We start from the raw sequence: 20,001 nt of genomic DNA on the forward strand, positions 1-20,001 counted from the left end.
CTAGTTACAGGTAGGTAGCCGTGTTGGTCTGACGTAGTCGAAACAAAATAATAAAATCCCTTCCAGCAGCACCTTAAAGACCAACTAAGTTTTTTATTTTGGTATGAGCTTTCGTGTGCATGCACACTTCTTCAGATACACTGAAATAGAAGTCCCCAGACGCTTATATGTAGAGAAAGGGTGGGTGGTGGAAATGGGTGACTATTATCCACTTTGATCTGCTTTGCGGTAGATCACTGAAATGCCATGTAGTGTGGGGGTGTCCCTGAAAACAGTTTGGAAGCTGAAGATAGCACCGAATTCCCCATACCGTACCTTGATCAGGTGGGACTCTAGAACATCTCACATTGGTCATTCCCCAACTACACTGCCTACCATGATACTTCTTCCCAGGTTTGGTTCCCAGTGTCTTAGCATGTGTTCCCATTACTGTCTTAGAGTGCAGCAGTGAAGTTGTGGGGTTTTTTTATGCATTTCGCAGCTTTTTCCCACCCCTCAGCTGTTCACATGAACTCAGCTTCAGTTCATTGCTGTTTGCATGCACACCGGGAGGTGTTGATGGGGGGGTATGTATTTACCCTGTGCAAAGGTGTTCACAAACAAATTAGGAACGACAACTCCCCATCAGTGGGAAGCTGGTTTAAAAAACAACATATCAAACCCCAGTGCAGGATATGTGCTTGGGATAATGCCACATGAACACATTAGAAATTCAGCACTGGAAATGCTCCTATATCAACACCCATAGACTATGGTTACACCCACAGCATACATTTAAAGTACACTAAAGCACCCTGGAAACTGCAGTATATCCTTTACAGAAGTGCAGTTCCCTGTACCTTCAACAAACTACAGTCCCCAGGATTCTTCAGCAGAAGCTATGTGCTTTAAATGCAGTTTGGATGTGACCACTGAGACACTCATGGATGAATCTGTCACGGAAATTAGATCTTCAGGATAAGACTTGTCCAGCTGTGGCACTGTGGTTAAAAAAAATGAAGAAACCTCTCTAGATAGTCCTGGCAAGGCATTTCGTTGTATATTTCTAGCAAGGAAGTGAAAGCAACTCTGTTTTTCCTAGGTATTTTAATGGTGGTGTTTGGATGACTTTTTGTTTGTTTGACCACATTGTTATCCCACCTTCTTCCTGCTCAAGGAGTCATGCATTTTCTTCTCCCCTGCCCTCTCCATTTTATCTTCACAATAACCCTCTTAGGTAGGTTTGATAGTGAATGGCCCAAGATCACCCAGTGAGCTCAGCTTCATTAATGTGTGACCCCGAAATTCTGGATCCCACTCCCAACTGATGCCAAAGTTTAGTGCTAGTTTAATGCTGTTTTGTGCCATGAACCCCACGTTTCATGATGTCCCTCCAAACCGAGTAACTGACACAGCAAATCGAGGTTAATGCCAACAAAATCCAACCTTGTCCAATTCATTCCAAACAGGTGCCAAAGTTTTGTACTAGCTTTGTGCTGTTTTCAGGGTCACATATTAATGAAGCTCCATAGGTGAGTGAGGCTTTGAACCCAGATCTTCCCAGTCCAACACTTTAACCACTATGCCACACTACACAACTCCACCACACAACTTTTGCTGCTATTTTTGTCTGTCTGTCTGTCTGTCTGTCTGTCTGTCTGTCTTCTCTCTCTCTCTCTCTCTCTCTCTCTCTCTCTGTGTGTGTGTGTGTGTGTGTGTGTGTGTGTGTTTAAACAGAGTTGTTGTTTTAAAATCTGCCAATCAAAGGTAAACCAGATTGGAGCAAAATCCAAATTATTCCCCTTGTGCCTTCCTGAGCTTATAGACAATTGAGTTTAGTAGTTAGTTTAATACATGGCTTGCCTAGAAGAATTGTTGCTGGCCTTTGGTGAGTGGGTGACTACATTATACTATGGGCATTAATTAATATTATTAATTAATAATATGGAGGGCATGCTGTGTAAGTTTGCGCTTTACAGTCCCCTCTTGCTGCCCTCATCAACCTGCATATCCTCAGCCAGAGGGGCTGAGAGGGTTACCTGCCAAGGCCTGGGCCAAGTTCCCACTTTCTGAATTCAATAAAGTTGTGGCCAATTTTAATCCATACTCTTGACTTTATTGGGGAAGGGGGTAAGCACCACAGACAGGACTTAGCGTGTGTGTACGCAAAAGCAATGACAAACCTAGACAGCATCTTAAAAAGCAGAGACATCACCTTGCCTACAAAGGTCCGTATAGTTAAAGCTATGGTTTTCCCAGTAGTGATGTATGGAAGTGAGAGCTGGACCATAAAGAAGGCTGATTGCCGAAGAATTGATGCTTTTGAATTATGGTGCTGGAGGAGACTCTTGAGAGTCCCATGGACTGCAAGAAGATCAAACCTATCTATTCTTCAGGAAATCAGCCCTGAGTGCTCACTGGAAGGACAGGTCGTGAAGCTGAGGCTCCAATACTTTGGCCACCTCATGAGAAGAGAAGACTCCCTGGAAAAGACCTTGATGTTGGGAAAGATTGAGGGCACTAGGAGAAGGGGACGACAGAGGACGAGATGGTTGGACAGTGTTGTCGAAGCTACGAACATGAGTTTGACCAAACTGCGGGAGGCAGTGGAAGACAGGAGTGCCTGGCGTGCTCTGGTCCATAGGGTCACGAAGAGTCGGACACGACTAAACGACTAAACAACAGCAATGTGTGCATAAGAATGCCGAACTTCTCTGCATCTGAGTTCCAGCTTTAAAAAAGCCCTGTAAAAAGTACTTTGTAACTGTAGTAATAGTACCAATTAATTGAAACGAAAAGGATAAGATCTCCTTAAAAAAAACGGGGTGATGGACTACTGGTGATAATTCTGTGTACTGGAAATGGATTTGGACTTTCCTCTTTGAAGTATGACTATCTCATTGAGGACAAAATTGTGCTGAAGTCATGGTTTCTACCATCACTGGAGTGAGCACTAAGGGAGATAACGTATCAACAAAAAAATTAAAATGAAAAGTGTCACCAATATTCTCTACAGTAATACCCTGTGGCTATGCCTTGTTTGTCTCCCATTCACACTTAACAAATATGGTTTTGAGTCAATTGTCCATGTGGCATAACCAATATAACCTCAAGTACAGCAAGCCTGGTGCTTTATTATTTTCTTTTTGTGTTATTATAATACAAAGTGTACAGTTGGCTGACTTTCATGTAAAGGGAGAAAGGGAGCAAATAACCAGAGTAATTCAAGCATACAGTTTTTGATATTATTATTATTCAACTGAGCTCTTTACTTCAGATTAGGATCATGCCTCCACTACACGATGCACATTACTTTGAGTTCTTAGTTCAGTACTGAAAAACTAACACTTCTCGACATACCTGACAAGTTAAAATAAAAAGCCATTAGACTCTCCTGAGCATAGATCTCACTAGGAAGCAAAGTTTTATGTAAATGCCTATCGTTGGTGTATATTTAATTCCTACAGGAAATCAACAACTCTAGAGCTAGAAAAGCTAGCATGACAAAAGTAGCATTCAAAAGTGGGCTTTTTTATAGAATAAAAAGTAAATGTGTAATAGAGGGACATGATACTGGGAAAAGAGAAGTAGTCAAATGAATATAGTAAGGGAACAGAAGTAGCCCGAACAATGCGGAAGATGGGTGTAAATTAAGAGATTACTTTGCTCCATCCCTGCTCCTGCCAACCTAGCAGTTCGAAAGGACATCAAAGTGCAAGTAGATAAATAGGTAAAGCTCTGGCGGGAAGGTAAAGGGTGTTTCCATGTGCTGCTCTGGTTCGCCAGAAGTGGCTTCGTCATGCTGGCCACATGACCCGGAAGCTGTCTGCGGACAAACGCTGGCTCCCTCGGTCTATAGAACGAAATGAGCGGGCAACCCCAGAGTCGTTTGCGACTGGACCTAACGGTCAGGGGTCCCTTTACCTTTTTACTACTGGAGACAATGGAGGCTCCAGGTAAGAAGCTACACAGTTTTGACTGTATTCTTCTCATTATCTTATGTATTTTTATAATGAATATCTTGCCCTTTGCCTGTAAACATCAGGGTCGGTTCCAGCAATAAATGCAAAATGATCCATTATTTGGGGTGTTTTTTTTAATGACAGTAAGCGCTTGTGATATCAGAACATTAGACGAACATCTACTTGCACGAACATACGTGGTTTTATTTTTATTTTTAAAGATTACATTTCGTTAGCGTCTCTCTTCTTTTTTTGCGGGTACTTAGAAAGAAATTCTTGGAAGCAAGCTTGAGTTATGGGGCAGCTTCTAGGGCAGTGAATATGGTGACTGGGGGAAAGAAGGGAAGAACAAAAGGCGGCAATTAATAACCCCACAAGTGTTTGCCGTTATTTCCCCACCTCTGCCACTTTTGGCGGAGCGGTCGTCATTAATAAAGACAAATGTAACTTTTACCGGGCCTTAAGGGGCTGCGGAGGGAAATAAACAAGCCTAGGACCCATTGCATCTAAGTAAACAGAAAGGTTGTAAACCCTTCAACCTCAACTGTCAAGAGTGCTGCAAATTAACACCGCGCACAATAGGCCTTTTGGAAGCCAACTTAATCCACCCCCATGTATCTACATGAGGGCTATGCATAACAATGGAGGACTTTGGGCTTCCATTTAGAGTTGCCACTACAGGCTGTCAGTCGTTTGAAGAAATAACCATTTCCTAGGCATGACAGCTCCCCCCTCCCCCCCCAACCAGAATGTTCCCACTGATGTGTAATAGAAGTGACTTTACTTTTCTTTTCTTTCTACATGTGCCCCCCTCCCCCTCTTCCACTCCTGCCCTCCTTTTCTTCTCCCTCCCCACACTCCCTTCATCTGAGATATGGCTTTGGGGAGAACGGAGGGGATGTACTTAGGCCACTGACCCCCTGCCAGTTTACTTTGTGTGGATTATCTGTGCAGGTGTTAATATAATTGAAGGTGTGGTGGCAGATACAACCCCCTAATCGCTTTTCCTATATGGAGATTACCTAGGTGGAGAATGCCGAGCTGTACCTGAAGAATAGGCATGTGAGTGCCTTATTAACATATCACCATTCAGAGGCAGCTGCATATCTGGGAAGGGGGGGGGCCTTTAAAGAGCCTATTCATCTATGTTAATGGGCCCATTGCACAGTACATTGTGTGGGAAATTAAGTCTCTGGCTGTGAACTTCCTGTGCTGTGCAAACTGCTTTGACTCCCCCCCACACACTTCTACATTTTATTATTGCTTCAGTCTTATTATCTCCTCCTGGAAATAAAAACAATCATGTTCTTACATTGGAGAAGGCCAAAACCTTCTCAGATAACAAACTACTGATGCTGGTTGAAAAGTTCCTTTGGTTTCCGCTATTAAGTGGGGAAACAAACAAACTGGGGAGGGGGGGTATGTTTGCAAATGAAAGCAAACCTGAGATTAACATCGCGGCCCATCAAATTAGCTGAGCTGTCATGTACATGACAGTGCAGAATCCTGACCCACCCATTCCTCACTTTCTTGTAAAATATGCATGTTTTAAATTGGTTTTCCAATTTATCGCTCTTGCCTTGGAATTAATTCCCCCCCCTACAAAATTATTCTGCTGAGATATGATTATTGTTGTTGTTTACGATGTTGTTGTTGTTGTTGTTGATGATGATGATGATAAGCCATGGGGATAGAACCATTTTTCTGTGGAAAGCTGTTGAGTGAAAAAGAATATGGTAATTGATTGATGCAGTAGAAAAGGTATACCTGTATGTAATGCATATCCCTCCACCATTCCTTTCTTTTAATGTATATACTACAGTGGGTGTCTGGAATTAAGTGACTATCGTCATCCCTGAGTGGAAATCCCAGATGAATCTATGAAATTCATTCCCGACCTCTGATGTACCCCAGGCAAAGTGGGCAGCTACCTAAATGCAAGCAAATCTGGCGAGGAGAGAGAAGGCGTACCTTTTGTGCGCACTGATTTGAACTCAAATCATACGTACGTAAATGTCAGCCTTCACCCAGTTTTAGGTGTTCATTATTCTACAGTAAACAGCCATGAAAATAAATGACTTGTTATTCACGTGTGTGTGTGAAAGTGATTTTCACACATATACGCATCGACAAGTGCATATTTCAATATAGATTCAGACACACGCATAGGAGGATGAGGCTGGAACGCTCCTTACTCTCTTTTCTATATTGCTCAGGCCATATTCTGAAACAAGTAATTATCATCAAATATATTGTAACAAACCTTCATCTTTCCTTTATGACCCAAATGCTGAGCATCGAGTCATCACCATCATCGCTACTGCGGTCATTATCGTCATTACCATCATCAGGCTCATAAAAGAGAGCCTTTAATGATCAATACTAACTGATTACAACTCAATTAAGAGAGACCCTTCCAGAGTATTTTTTTTAAAATCTGGCCTTCCCCCGCCCCCCAGCCCTTCGCTATTTTCAAGTTACTATAATATGTCCCATTATTTAACATATTAAATGAATGTGTGAGAATGTAGTACCATTGCCACTGTTCCATTTGCCACCAGCCTTCTGCATCTTTCTCCCTCCAGAGCTCTGTGCATGACCGAAAATGTACTTGATAGTGCTGGAAAAAAAATACTTGAAGGAGCATATTGTCAAGCAGCGTGCAGTCCAGTTGTTACAACTGATTTCTCCCCCTGCTATTTTTCTAACTATTTTTGACCATTAAGCATCCGGTCCCTGTGCAAACCCCCGTTTCCATGTACAACACGCTCTCAGATAGATCAGGGAGGTATTCCAGAGTGGGGGGGAGGAATTAATGTAATGTGTGTGGGGGGGGAGAAAGTCTATGCAGTTTTTCAGAGTGAATAATGTGAGTGCCTCCAGACTGTCAGTATTTTGCTGGAGTGGTTAAAGTGGAACATAAGAAGCTGCTCTATACAGAGTCAGACCACTGGTCCAGCTACCGGTAGCTCAGTACTGTTGACACTGGTGGGAGTGGCTCTCCAGAATTTCAGAAAGCATTTGTTTTGGAGGAATTGAAACTGGGTCCTTCTGCAAGGCAGATGCTCTGAACCTGAGGTACAGCCAGTCTCCTGGGATAGGGGATACCAAAACTTTAGATTTGCACATTTAGAATGGATTAAAGGGCTCTTTTGCACCAGCACAACAAATGCACTTAAGAAAGAAAGAAAGAAAGAAAGAAAGAAAGAAAGAAAGAAAGAAAGAAAGAAAGAAAGAGAGAAAGAGAAAGAATTTGTATTTTTGTGGTTTGGAAAGTAATGGGGACATGCACTGAAAAGTTGGGGGTGTATGATGATTAATGGGAAAATGTATAATCACCCTGCAAACTGGGAAAGGCTGTGGCAGAGACAACTCTGGTTTATATAAGGGCCCCTCATACAGGGGTGGGTGATCTGTGGTCCCAATTTGCATGCACGTGGGGTGAGTCCAGCAGGAGAAGAGGGTGGGGTGGGAAGAGAGGGGAGAAGGGACCTCTGCAAGCAATCCGTTCAGACTGCTAGTAAGAGCAACCTGCCTTTCCCTGGCAACCCACTGGGCAGGAAGGAAGGGGTTGTGGGGAAAGAGAGGAAAGGAGTTGCAGAAACAGCAAATACAGGTAGAATGACTGCCCACTTTGGGCTTCAACCTCCTCCATTGCAGGGTTCAGCCCCGCCTACCTCTGGCTGCAGCCCCAGATGCCACCAGCTTGGACTCTCAACAAATTGCTCCCTCCCCAGTAAATGCGGTCCCAGCTGGGGAGAAAAGGTTGCCCATCGAGTTTATAGCTGAAGCAGCTTTTGAGCCATTCTTAGATAATGCCCAAAAGCTAGGATTATACCACAAAGCACACAAAAAGACGTCCTCAAAGTAAATTGCCAAAGAGGGAAGATGCATTTTCCCTGAGAGTTTGTGACATCCCACCTTACAATTGAGGGGGAGAGGGGGGTTGGGAGAGAAGAATACCGAAGGGACTGTGTATATACATTGCAACAGTAGTTTGTATTATGCACATTGATACTTCAATCACAATGTTAGCAAATTCCGACTCTCTCTACTGTAAAAAAATGGGTCTTGAATAAGAACAGAGACTTCTCTTGTTCCCAACCTTAGCTCATCCATAGGCAGATGAACTTGGGAAAAAAGCTAAGTTTTCTTTTTCTCCCTCTTTCTCTCATCGACATTTCATGCATTTATCAGCATTTATTTCTCACTAGCCACACTGTGATGTTTTTTGAAGTTGAAACAAGCCTTTGCAACTTCTTTCTGTCTCATACAGTTAACAATGAAAGCAACAAAAGGACCTCCAGAGAGCTTCATATTTCTCGACAAAAGATAGCTGATCTACATAGAGAAAAGGGCTGCTGGGGGGGAAAGAAAGCCATTCATATTTAAATGAAGCTTGCTTTAGCATGAAATTTCCATCTTTCATGTTACCTTGTCTGTTCTGTTTTTGTTGGTGTTTGTTTTCTGTGATCTGGCTGCAACCAAATCTGCATACCGAATATTCTGGTGGCTTTTGACTTCCCAAAAAGAACAAGCAGGCACCTGAACAAAATCCGATGTCCAAGAGGGAAAGAGTTATCTCCTAAACGGTCGGTTGCCTCTGATAACTCCTAAGCCTTTTTTCACAGGAGAAATATGTGACCTTATTGTCACCTTTTACTCTGATAGAACAGTGTTTCTCAACCTTTTTTGGGCCACGGCACACTTGTTCCGTGAAAAAATCACGAGGCACACCACCATTAAAAAAGTTTAAAAAATTAACTCTGTGCCGCCCTATATTATAATTATGACTGTAAGAAACACTTGCCAAATATTGCTTTCCGGCGGGTCAGCGCTGTGTATTGGCGGCCACTAGGCTCGTTTGCACTGAGCTTTGGGAAAGAGGAGGAGAAATATTGCTTTCCGGCGGGTCAATGTACAATTACACGTGACAATGTAAATCGCCCTTCTCGTCGCCGCACGTCGCCGCACACCAGCCAGCGTCTCGCGGCACACTAGTGTGCCGCGGAACAGCGGTTGAGAAACGCTGTGATAGAAGCTCCAAGTGTGAGCAAAGTTTCACAGATGCAATTCTTTCTTCCATGGGGAGACTGTATCTGCTGCGTGATTTGAAAGTATAAAAACCATGCAGATATTACAGCATACGTATTCATGTTTGGAAGCTACTGCTCCCCATAAACACGCATGAAATTTTCACACATCATGTTCACATCCCACCCACCCCATCCCCCAATTACACCCATGTTTGAAAAACACCATGTGTGAAGCAATCATAATTTCTTCCCTAAGTAAAGTTTGTAAGATGAAGCTCACCTGCCTCTTTCAAATGATGAGAGTTAAAAGAGGAAACACGAACTTTTTACAGCTGCAGTGTATGGAATATATTCTAATCTATTACTTCGGTGGCAAAACCATTAGGAAAAATATGTATTTTAAAATGCTCTGACAGTTTGCTATTTTAACATTTCATTGAGGAAGGCTGTGGTTTTGTCTGTCTTTAAAACACTTATCTGGCACTGAGATAAAGAGTCCTGGCCCAGGGTATTAGTAAGGGTAAAAGCAGCACCTTAGGTTTAAAAAAATGTAAGGTAAAGGTAAAGGGACCCCTGACCATTAGGTCCAGTCGTGACCGACTCTGGGGTTGCAGGGCTGATTTTGCGTTATTGGCCAAGGGAGCCGGCGTACAGCTTCCAGGTCATGTGGCCAGCATGACAAAGCTGCTTCTGGCAAACCGGAAACGCCGTTTACCTTCCCACCACAGTGGTACTTATTTATCTACTTGCACTTTTGATGTGCTTTTGAACTGCTAGGTTGGCAGGAGCTGGGACCGAGCAACGGGAGCTCACCCCGTCGCGGGGATTTGAACCGCCGACCTTCTGATCGGCAAGCCCTAGGCTCTGTGGTTTAACCCACAGTGCCACCCGTGTCCCTTATTAAAAAATAATTTAAAAATGTAATTTTGTGTTATTCTTTTAAAGAAACCTTAACTAAGAGTCATGGAATGGGATCGAGACTGTTGTAAGCAAGGACAAGAGTTTAGAAATGCTTTCCTCCCATGCTGTGGTCCCAACGAAAATCACCCACCCACCCATTGCTATTTGCACCAGGAGGGGAGCTGCCAGTGGCATCAGTGTAAATGGCAACTGGGGAGCCATTTTTTATTAACACCACTCCACAGGAGAAAGGGGGATAACAACCCTCCATCTAGGTCCTGATTTCTGGTTGCTATTTGAAGCTAACAAATGATGCAACACCAAGCTCAACATTGAATGTAGCATGTAGTTTGGCCCCACACCTGTGACTGAGGCAGCTCTGGAGTCCTCGTTTCAAACAGCTTGAGCCTAACATTAATGGGCCTGTTCCTCGTATTCATTGAATTACAGAGTTATAAGGGTGCTTGGGTTCTCATCCTCTGAAGTCAAGCACAGTGTCTCCGTCAGGAGACGGTCCCGCCTCTGCTCCCATACCTCCAGCTCTCTTAATGTTCAACCAACCAACATCTACGGTATTCTTCCTTGCAATTTGCAATTTGATTCCGGTCCTGCCCCCCCCCCCCCGAGCATCAAAAGGATTAGTTTCCTCCATCTTCAGACCCCTGTTCTACTTACCAATGGATGGCTGCTGCAACACCATGTGATGACTTGCAGGTCTGAATGGGCCATTGCACATAACAACAACATCGTGGTCCACTTTGCATTGGTCCAAACACGGTGTTTTCCAGTGGAATCAGTTCACAGATTCAGCTGAATTGAGAAGAGATGCTGACTCATACCATCATTCATTATTTAGACGCAGTTCTACATATTACTTAATATTATGCATATTACTTAATTGCATTTCTAGTTGAGGATGCGTGGCTCTCTTCTTCCTCTTTCTAAACTCACAAAACAACAACAACAACCTGTGAGGTAGGCCTGGGTGGTGACTGGCCCACAGTCTCCCAACAGACTACATAGCTGAATTGGACCAAGACCTCCCCACTCCCAATTTGACACTCCAATCAGTACAGTGACTACACCATACTTGAGCACAATCCATTGGGATGTTCCTCTGTGCAAACTCCACTGGCAGAAATGGAAGCTGCCCAAGAGCAAATAGAGAAGGTTCAAGGCATGTTGTTCCCCCCTTCTATAATTAGAGCTGCCAGACTGAGGTTATTTCTAGGCTGTTGCTATTTTAGGGTGAGTTTCCAGCAGATTCATACTAGCAAATTCAGGTTGTGCAGGTTGGTGCTCTTTTGCAACAAATACGCTACCCTCCTTCCCTAAAATAGGAGTTTTTGTGACAAAGAAAATGGGGAAAATGCATTGGAAAGTGTGGGGTACCAGCTGCTTGACATGATGTTGCATAACCTCCCACGAACAAATCAGAATAAATGCTCAATAAATATCCAATGGTGTCAAACCTCTCTACAAACAAATCGGGATGTATGCAAAATAAACAGGTCAACTGGAAAAAAATTCCTTCAGTAGCACCTTAAAGACCAACTAAGTTTTTATTTTGGTATGAGCTTTCGTGTGCATGCACACTTCTTCAGATACACTTGAAACAGAAGTGTCAGACCCTTATATATATACAGAGGGTGGTGGGGGTGGGTGATGGGCTGATGAGAGTGGTAAACCTGTAGATGGCTGTTAACAACTGCTGATGACTGCAATTAGTCCTGAGGGGGGGGGGAGCAAGGGCTGAGGTGCCAAAGAAAGCTTGATCATGCATAATGAGATAAGAATAAAAATAAATAAATTCATACCAAAATAAAAACTTAGTTGGTCTTTAAGGTGCTACTGAAGGAATTTTTTTCTATTTTGCTTCGACTCAGACCAGCACGGCTACCTACCTGTAACAAGGTCAACTGGAAGCAACCAGGCAGCAGCAGTAGTGGTAGTAGAAATACTACTGTTATTGCTACTACTGCTATTAATCTTCATTATATATTTTTAGGCGCCAGGTGGAGAGTTTTGACTAAACGTGATCCACCTGGAGAAGGAACTGGCAAGCCACTCCAGTATCCCTGCCAAGAAAACTCCATGGACAAAGACAACAGGCATATAAAAGTTATGACGCTGGAAGATGAGCCCCTCAGGTCGGAAGGCGTCCAACATGCTACTGAGGAAGAGCGGAGGACAAGTACAAGTAGATTCAGAGCTGATGAAGCGGCTGGGCCAAAGCCGAAAGGACGCTCAGTTGCGGATATGCCTGGAAGCGAAAGGAAAGTCCGATGCTGTAAAGAAAAATATTGCATAGGAACCTGGAATGTAAGAACCATGAATGGAGGTAAGCTGGATGTGGTCAAAAATGAGATGACAAGAATAAATATCGACATCCTGGGCATCAGTGAACTAAAATGGAAGGGAATGGGCGAATTCCGTTCGGGTGACTATCATATCTACTACTGTGGGCAAGAATCCTGTAGTAGAAATGGAGTGGCCCTCATAGTCAACAAAAGAGTGGCAAAAGCTGTAATGGGATGCAATCTCAAAAATGACAGAATGATCTCGATACGAATCCAAGGCAGACCTTTTAACATCACAGTAATCCAAGTTTATGCACCAACTACTGGAGCTGAAGAAAGTGAAATTGACCAATTCTATGAAGACCTACAACACCTTCTAGAAATGACACCAAAGAAGGATGTTCTTCTCATTACAGGGGATTGGAATGCTAAAGTAGGGAATCAAGAGATAAAAGGAACAACTGGCAAGTTTGGCCTTGGAGTTCAAAATGAAGCAGGGCAAAGGCTAATAGAGTTCTGTCAAGAGAACAAGCTGGTCATCACAAACACTCTCTTCCAACAACACAAGAGACGACTCTACACATGGATATCACCAAATGGGCAGCATCGAAATCAGATTGATTATATTCTCTGCAGCCAAAGATGGAGAAGCTCTATACAATCAGCAAAAACAAGACCTGGAGCTGACTGTAACTCAGATCATCAGCTTCTTATAGCAAAATTCCAGCTTAAACTGAAGAAAGTAGGAAAAACCACTGGGCCAGTAAGATACAATCTGAATCAAATCCCTTATGAATACACAGTGGAAGTGAGGAACAGGTTTAAGGATTTAGATTTGGTGGACAGAGTGCCTGAAGAACTATGGATGGAGGCTCGTAACATTATACAGGAGGCAGCAACGAAAACCATCCCAAGGAAAAGGAAATGCAAGAAAGCAAAATGGCTGTCCAACGAGGCCTTACAAATAGCGGAGGAGAGGAGGCAAGCAAAATGCAAGGGAGATAGGGAAAGATACAGGAAACTGAATGCAGATTTCCAAAAAACAGCAAGGAGAGACAAGAGGGTCTTCTTAAATGAGCAATGCAAAGAAATAGAGGAAAACAATAGAATGGGGAAAACCAGAGATCTGTTCAAGAAAATTGGAGATATGAAAGGAACATTTCGTACAAAGATTACCATAATCAAGGACAAAAGTGGCAAGGACCTAACAGAAGCAGAAGACATCAAGAAGAGGTGGCAAGAATACACAGAGGAATTATACCAGAAAGATATGGATGTCTCGTACACCCCAGGTAGTGTGGTTGCTGACCTTGAGCCAGACATCTTGGAGAGTGAAGTCAAATGGGCCTTAGAAAGCACTGCTAATAACAAGGCCAGTGGAAGTGATGATATTCCAGCTGAACTATTTAAAATTTTAAAAGATGATGCTGTTAAGGTGCTACACCCAATATGCCAGCAAGTATGGAAAACTCAGCAATGGCCAGAGGATTGGAGAAGATCAGTCTACATCCCAATTCCAAAGAAGGGCAGTGCCAAAGAATGCTCCAACTACCGCACAATTGCGCTCATTTCACACGCTAGCAAGGTTATGCTTAAAATTCTACAAGGCAGGCTTAGGCAGTATGTGGACCGAGAACTCCCAGAAGTGCAAGCTGGATTTCGAAAGGGCAGAGGAACCAGAGACCAAATAGCAAACATGCGCTGGATTATGGAGAAAGCTAGAGAGTTCCAGAAAAACATCTACTTCTGCTTCATTGACTATGCAAAAGCCTTTGACTGTGTCGACCACAGCAAACTATGGCAAGTTCTTAAAGAAATGGGAGTGCCTGATCACCTCATCTGTCTCCTGAGAAATCTCTATGTGGGACAAGAAGCTACAGTTAGAACTGGATATGGAACAACTGAGTGGTTCAAAATTGGGAAAGGAGTACGACAAGGTTGTATATTGTCTCCCTGCTTATTTAACTTATATGCAGAATTCATCATGCGAAAGGCTGGACTAGATGAATCCCAAGCCGGAATTAAGATTGCCGGAAGAAATATCAACAACCTCAGATATGCAGATGACACAACCTTGATGGCAGAAAGCGAGGAGGAATTAAAGAACCTTTTAATGAGGGTGAAAGAGGAGAGCGCAAAATATGGTCTGAAGCTCAACATCAAAAAAACCAAGATCATGGCCACTGGTCCCATCACCTCCTGGCAAATAGAAGGGGAAGAAATGGAGGCAGTGAGAGATTTTACTTTCTTGGGCTCCTTGATTACTGCAGATGGTGACAGCAGTCACGAAATTAAAAGACGCCTGCTTCTTGGGAGAAAAGCAATGACAAACCTAGACAGCATCTTAAAAAGCAGAGACATCACCTTGCCGACAAAGGTCCGTATAGTTAAAGCTATGGTTTTCCCAGTAGTGATGTATGGAAGTGAGAGCTGGACCATAAAGAAGGCTGATCGCCGAAGAATTGATGCTTTTGAATTATGGTGCTGGAGGAGACTCTTGAGAGTCCCATGGACTGCTAGAAGATCAAACCTATCCATTCTTAAGGAAATCAGCCCTGAGTGCTCCCTGGAAGGACAGATCGTGAAGCTGAGGCTCCAATACTTTGGCCACCTCATGAGAAGAGAAGAATCCTTGGAAAAGACCCTGATGTTGGGAAAGATGGAGGGCACTAGGAGAAGGGGACGTCAGAGGACAAGATGGTTGGACAGTGTTCTCGAAGCTACGAACATGAGTTTGACCAAACTGCGGGAGGCAGTGCAAGACAGGAGTGCCTGGCGTGCTATGGTCCATGGGGTCACGAAGAGTCGGACACGACTAAACGACTAAACAACAACAACAAAGGCGCCAGGTGAAAACGTTCCTCTTCAACCAGGCCTTTGGTGGATCAATATCTTACAGCCTTTTAAATGAATCTGTGGGAAGAGGGAGGGCATTGCTTTGTTGTTTTGGTTTAATTATTTACTGTGCCTTATCTTGTATTTTATTCTGTGAACTTCCCTGAGATCTTTTGATGAAGGGTGGTATGTACATAATTTTTAATGATGATGATGATGAACTTAAAACAACTGGAGGCTCTCTAAAGAATTCAACCGAAAGCATCGGTCTGGTTATCTACTGGATCATCATTTAATTATCCATTTATAATGACAATGGTATTCCACCCCTGCTAATCCACCTTGCTTGTAAGAAAGTGGATCTAAGCAGACAGGTATAACCACAGCTAAGCAGACAACTGGCATAACCACAGCTCTCTCCAACCTGGTGCCCTCCAGATGTCGTTGGACTACAACTCTTATCAGCCCCAGCCAACGCGTCAAAACCTGGCTTGACCACTCCTTGGCACCAAGCATTTGGCACAGGTTCTTGCATTATGTGCCCGTTGAGCATTTCCCCTCCGCTGAAGCCCAACGAAAGCAATGCCTTCCCTTGTTTCCTTGGCCGGCCTGCTTCATCCCCCTCTCTCATTACCCCGGGCGACTGCGACTAGCGTTCTCACCATGCGTGTGGGTGCAACGACTTGTTGTGTCACTAAGGACAGCACTAACAGCAGCTTCATTAGTTCTTTTTACAACAAAAGCTAGAGGGTTGGGTCCCCCCCCTTTCTCTGCCTTCTCTTTCTTCCCCTTAGTTGGCATGCGGGTTGAATTTTCCTTGGACCCCCTGCTTGACTTTTTTTTACAGCTCCTTTTGAACAGCGAGGCAGCGTGAACAACTAAGAATTGTAACTGATAGACTGTTTGCATGAGAACCCATGAAAGTCCCCTTTGTTCCTTTCACGTCAGCCAGGTTTAAGCAGACCCTCCCCCCTCCAACCCCTCGGCTAAAGAGGAGGAAAAAGGAAATCCACTTTTAATTATACATTGATGGAAATCGCTGCATAGTGAAGTTACATCAAGTGGAGAATGGCCAGTTTATACTCTTTTATCTCAGCAGCCCAAAGAGGCGCTGTCTTCAAAATAGATATGTCAGCACAGAATGCCAGTTCCCAATATGTGGACAGCCTTGCCTAATTTAAATCAGATTACCAGCTTCATTTATAATCATGAAAACATTTTCAGAAGCGCAGCCATATTACTAATGGACTGGTTGACACCTTGAGCCGGCAAGCACTTACTTATGTACATGAGCAAGCTTGACTCAGATGGGGCGCAATGAATAGGACTGCAACGTAAACTGGGAAGTCAAATGATGGACAAAAATATGCTCCACTGTTTGTCATTAAGAAAACAAAAAGATGGGAAGTAGGGGCCGTTGTTGATGGCAGTCAATGACTCGTTTTTGTATGCTGCAAGATATAGAGAGATAATTTACAAATCAGCAGGTTTGCTTGAGTGAAATGTTGGCAATCCCCGATAAAGTGGAGCAAGGCTTTTGCAGTGGGTTGATCTAGCGAGGCCACTCACTAATGGGGGTTCTTGCCTTCTGTATTATCTGAACTGCACACAGAATTGTTACCTGATATTTTTAAAGGTTTGATATTGCCATGATTTTAAGATCCTGATTTGTTGTGCATATTTTATGTGCATTGAAGGAATCAATCAGTAAATATGTCCATATGTTTAGGTCAATTTTAAATAAATAATCAACACTGTACTTGTTGGATGATTGGGGAAACCATTTCTGTGTTATCTGATTTCTTGGATCAAATATGAAATCTGTGGGTGGGTGGGCGGGCGGGCGGGTGCATGTGTGTCTGATGATTTTTAGTAAAAAATAAAGTTTGTGGTAGGTTGTTATGAGGAATGCTGATGTTCAAGCATTTTGCTTTTTCTCCCTGATTTCCAAAGTTGTCCAGGGCTGTGTGAGTTCCATGATCCCATGTCAAAAGTGAAGCTATAGGATCTGGGTGCAAAATCCAGGAACCTCAGGAAGCATGAATGATGAGGCAATAAACTTTTATTCAGAAGTAAGAAGAAGAGTTTGGATTTGATATCCCGTTTTATCACTACCCTAAGGAGTCTCAAAGCGGCTAACAATCTCCTTTCCCTTCCTCCCCTGCAACAAACACTCTGTGAGGTGAGTGAGGCTGAGAAACTTCAGAGAAGTGTGACTAGCCCAAGGTCACCCAGCAGCTGCATGTGGAGGAGCAGGGAAGCGAACCCGGTTCACCAGATTACGAGTCTACTCAATATGATTTTCAGGTCTAACCCCAAAATTACAGAGCAATCCTAACCAGTAGCATGGGATGATCAGAAAGGCAGAGACACCACCATATCCGAAGCCTTGCCAGCTTGTGCTAGTCAGGGCAGAAGTTTCAAGGGTTTTCTGTTGTTGTTGTTGTTGTTGTTGTTGTTGTTGTTGTTGTTGTTGTTGTTTTAAAAAAAACTTTACTAGCTCCAGGCTGGTACAGTCAAGGCACTGAGTAGTTAGTCCCTCAGGGATCCAAAGGGGTATGGATCTCTGCCACTAGCAGCAGGAGAACCACCAGTAGCAGTTTTCTACCCATCATGGCACAGCCCTTCCCCACCACCTGCAGAGGGCAGCACAGAGAGGTGCCAACATGCTAGACTGAAGTGCTAGATCAGAGCTTGGACAAAGTGATAGGCTGGATATGAGCCAATCAATTGAAGCTGAATCTTGGAACAGGTACTCGTGGACCCAACACTGTCACTGGCTGATCAGGTAGCCTTGGTGGCTAGGAGTGCCTTTTTCCATCTCTTACCCCTCTTGAGAAAATATGACTTGGCCACTGTACTCCACACACTCCGAATCTCCAGATTGGACTATAGCAAATGCACTCTACATGGAGCTGTCGCTGAAGACGATTTGGAAACTTATACTGATCCAAATTGTAGGGGCCAAATTACTGGACAAGGTTCCATTCAGACCTCATGCAGCCCCTGTTGTAAAATAACTGTATTGACTGGTTGTCAGTCTGTTTCCAATTCAAGTTGTTCATGTTAGTGTTTAAAGCCCTATATGACTTAGGCACCAAATATCTGATACATCGCCTCCATCCCCACCAATCTGTTAAGATATGCAGAGGTGGTTCTCTCGATTGTCTCGCCACCCTCAGAAGTGATGGGTATTGGAGTCATTCACTTACATGAAATAGTTGAATCGTGTGTGTGTTTTACAAAAGGGCCATGGTTATGTTTGGGGGTGGGGAAGAACTTGACTCTATACAGAGATGCTCACAAAACGATCACTTGTGTATTGAGCAAGGAGCTGTGGAATTCTGTTTTAACTTTGCTACTTGCCTCTAAGATGGTAAAACATCTGTTGGATCTTGGGCTGAGCTGGTAGTAATAATAGGAATAAATATTCCTTTGCGTCAGGATGTGCTGAATCACTCAGAGGAGCCTTAAGTGACAGACTAGTCTGGAACAATTGACACACAGCAGGGGCAACTGGAAGTGGTCCCGCCCACCCCGTTGAGAAGAAACCTTTCAAGGGGAAGAAAATGAGAATTAAACTGACTTGAGTAATGGGTGGAACAGACCGAGAAAACTAGGACAAGGGGAAACAATATGCACTTGTACAAATCTTTTAATTTTGTTTGCTTTTTAAAAGTATTTATGGCAGCTGTGCATAATACACCCGTATCTATTTAACAGACCTGTGTGCATCAGAATGTTTGCATAAGAAAAATCTTGAGTAAAAACAAGATTACCATCTGAGAAAAATCTGAAGATGTAGGCAACTAATGTGATAATGACATGGTTATTTATTTGTTATGTGGTATTTGGTTATTGTGGACTAAAGTTAAGGTTAGTAACTGAAAGGCCCTGGAACAAATGTGACCCACTGACTCTCAAGTTACCAACATAGATGAAGAAGGAATTTGGAGAAAGTTGCATATGTGGCAATAAGCTGTTCAACAGAGGAGTGGACTCTCCTTCTTTGGAGGTCTTTCAGCAGAGGTTGGATGGTCATCAGTAATGGATGCTTTTAGTTGAAATTCCTGCATTGCAGGGGGTTGGACTAGATGACCCTTGAGGTCCCTTCCATCTCTGCCATTCTATGATTCTGATTTCTCTAAGGTAGAAAACAGCCCGGGAGCACAATACCTCTAGGACCGCCTCTCTCTGTGTGAACCTGCCTGGACCCTGAGATCATCATCTGAGTCCCTTCTTTGTGTGCCTCCTCCATAGGAGGTCCAGAGGGTGGCAACATGAAAACAGGCCTTCTCTGCAATGGCTCCCATTTGTGCAATGCTTTCTCCAAGGAGGTTCCTCTGAAACCTTCATTATACATCTAGAGGCACCAAGAGAAAATGTTCCTCTTCAACCAGGCTTTGGGCTGATTAACATCCTACAACAGCCTTCTAAATGATTAACAACCTATAATTCTTCTAAATGTGTTGAGAGGGGAGGTGTTGGTTTGGTTTGCTGTTTGGAGAGAGACCATAGTTCAGCGGTAGAGCATTAGAGACCATACAGACTTGCTCTCCTTATAAAGATCTGCGTCATGAGGTCATTACTCCTCTTCCATCATCCATACCAGGTCGTTCATCCACTGCCACAGTGTCCTTCCTTCTTGTAAACCAAGATTACCAGGTGACAGCAAACACAGCAATTTTTTTTGGCTGGGGCAATTAGAATTAGATCTGCCATCTGACTAACTTGTTAATGCCTAGTAAAGAAAGCCCACTCATTCATATATTTTATTCGTGGTCAAGGACAGTTTTAAACTCTTTTATTTGTATAGTTGTAAACTTTCAGAATGCATATTGTATAGCCAACCATCTAGCTATACAATGGTACTTCCGGTTGCTAATGGGATCCGTTCCGGAGCTCCAGTCGCATCCCGAGGAATTTGCAACCGGAGGTGTCGCTTCTGCGCATGCACATGCAGTGAAACCTGGAAAAATACTTCTGGGT

This window comes from Zootoca vivipara, chromosome 5 (genome assembly GCF_963506605.1).
Source record: "Zootoca vivipara chromosome 5, rZooViv1.1, whole genome shotgun sequence".
Classification (NCBI taxonomy): Eukaryota; Metazoa; Chordata; class Lepidosauria; order Squamata; family Lacertidae; genus Zootoca; species Zootoca vivipara.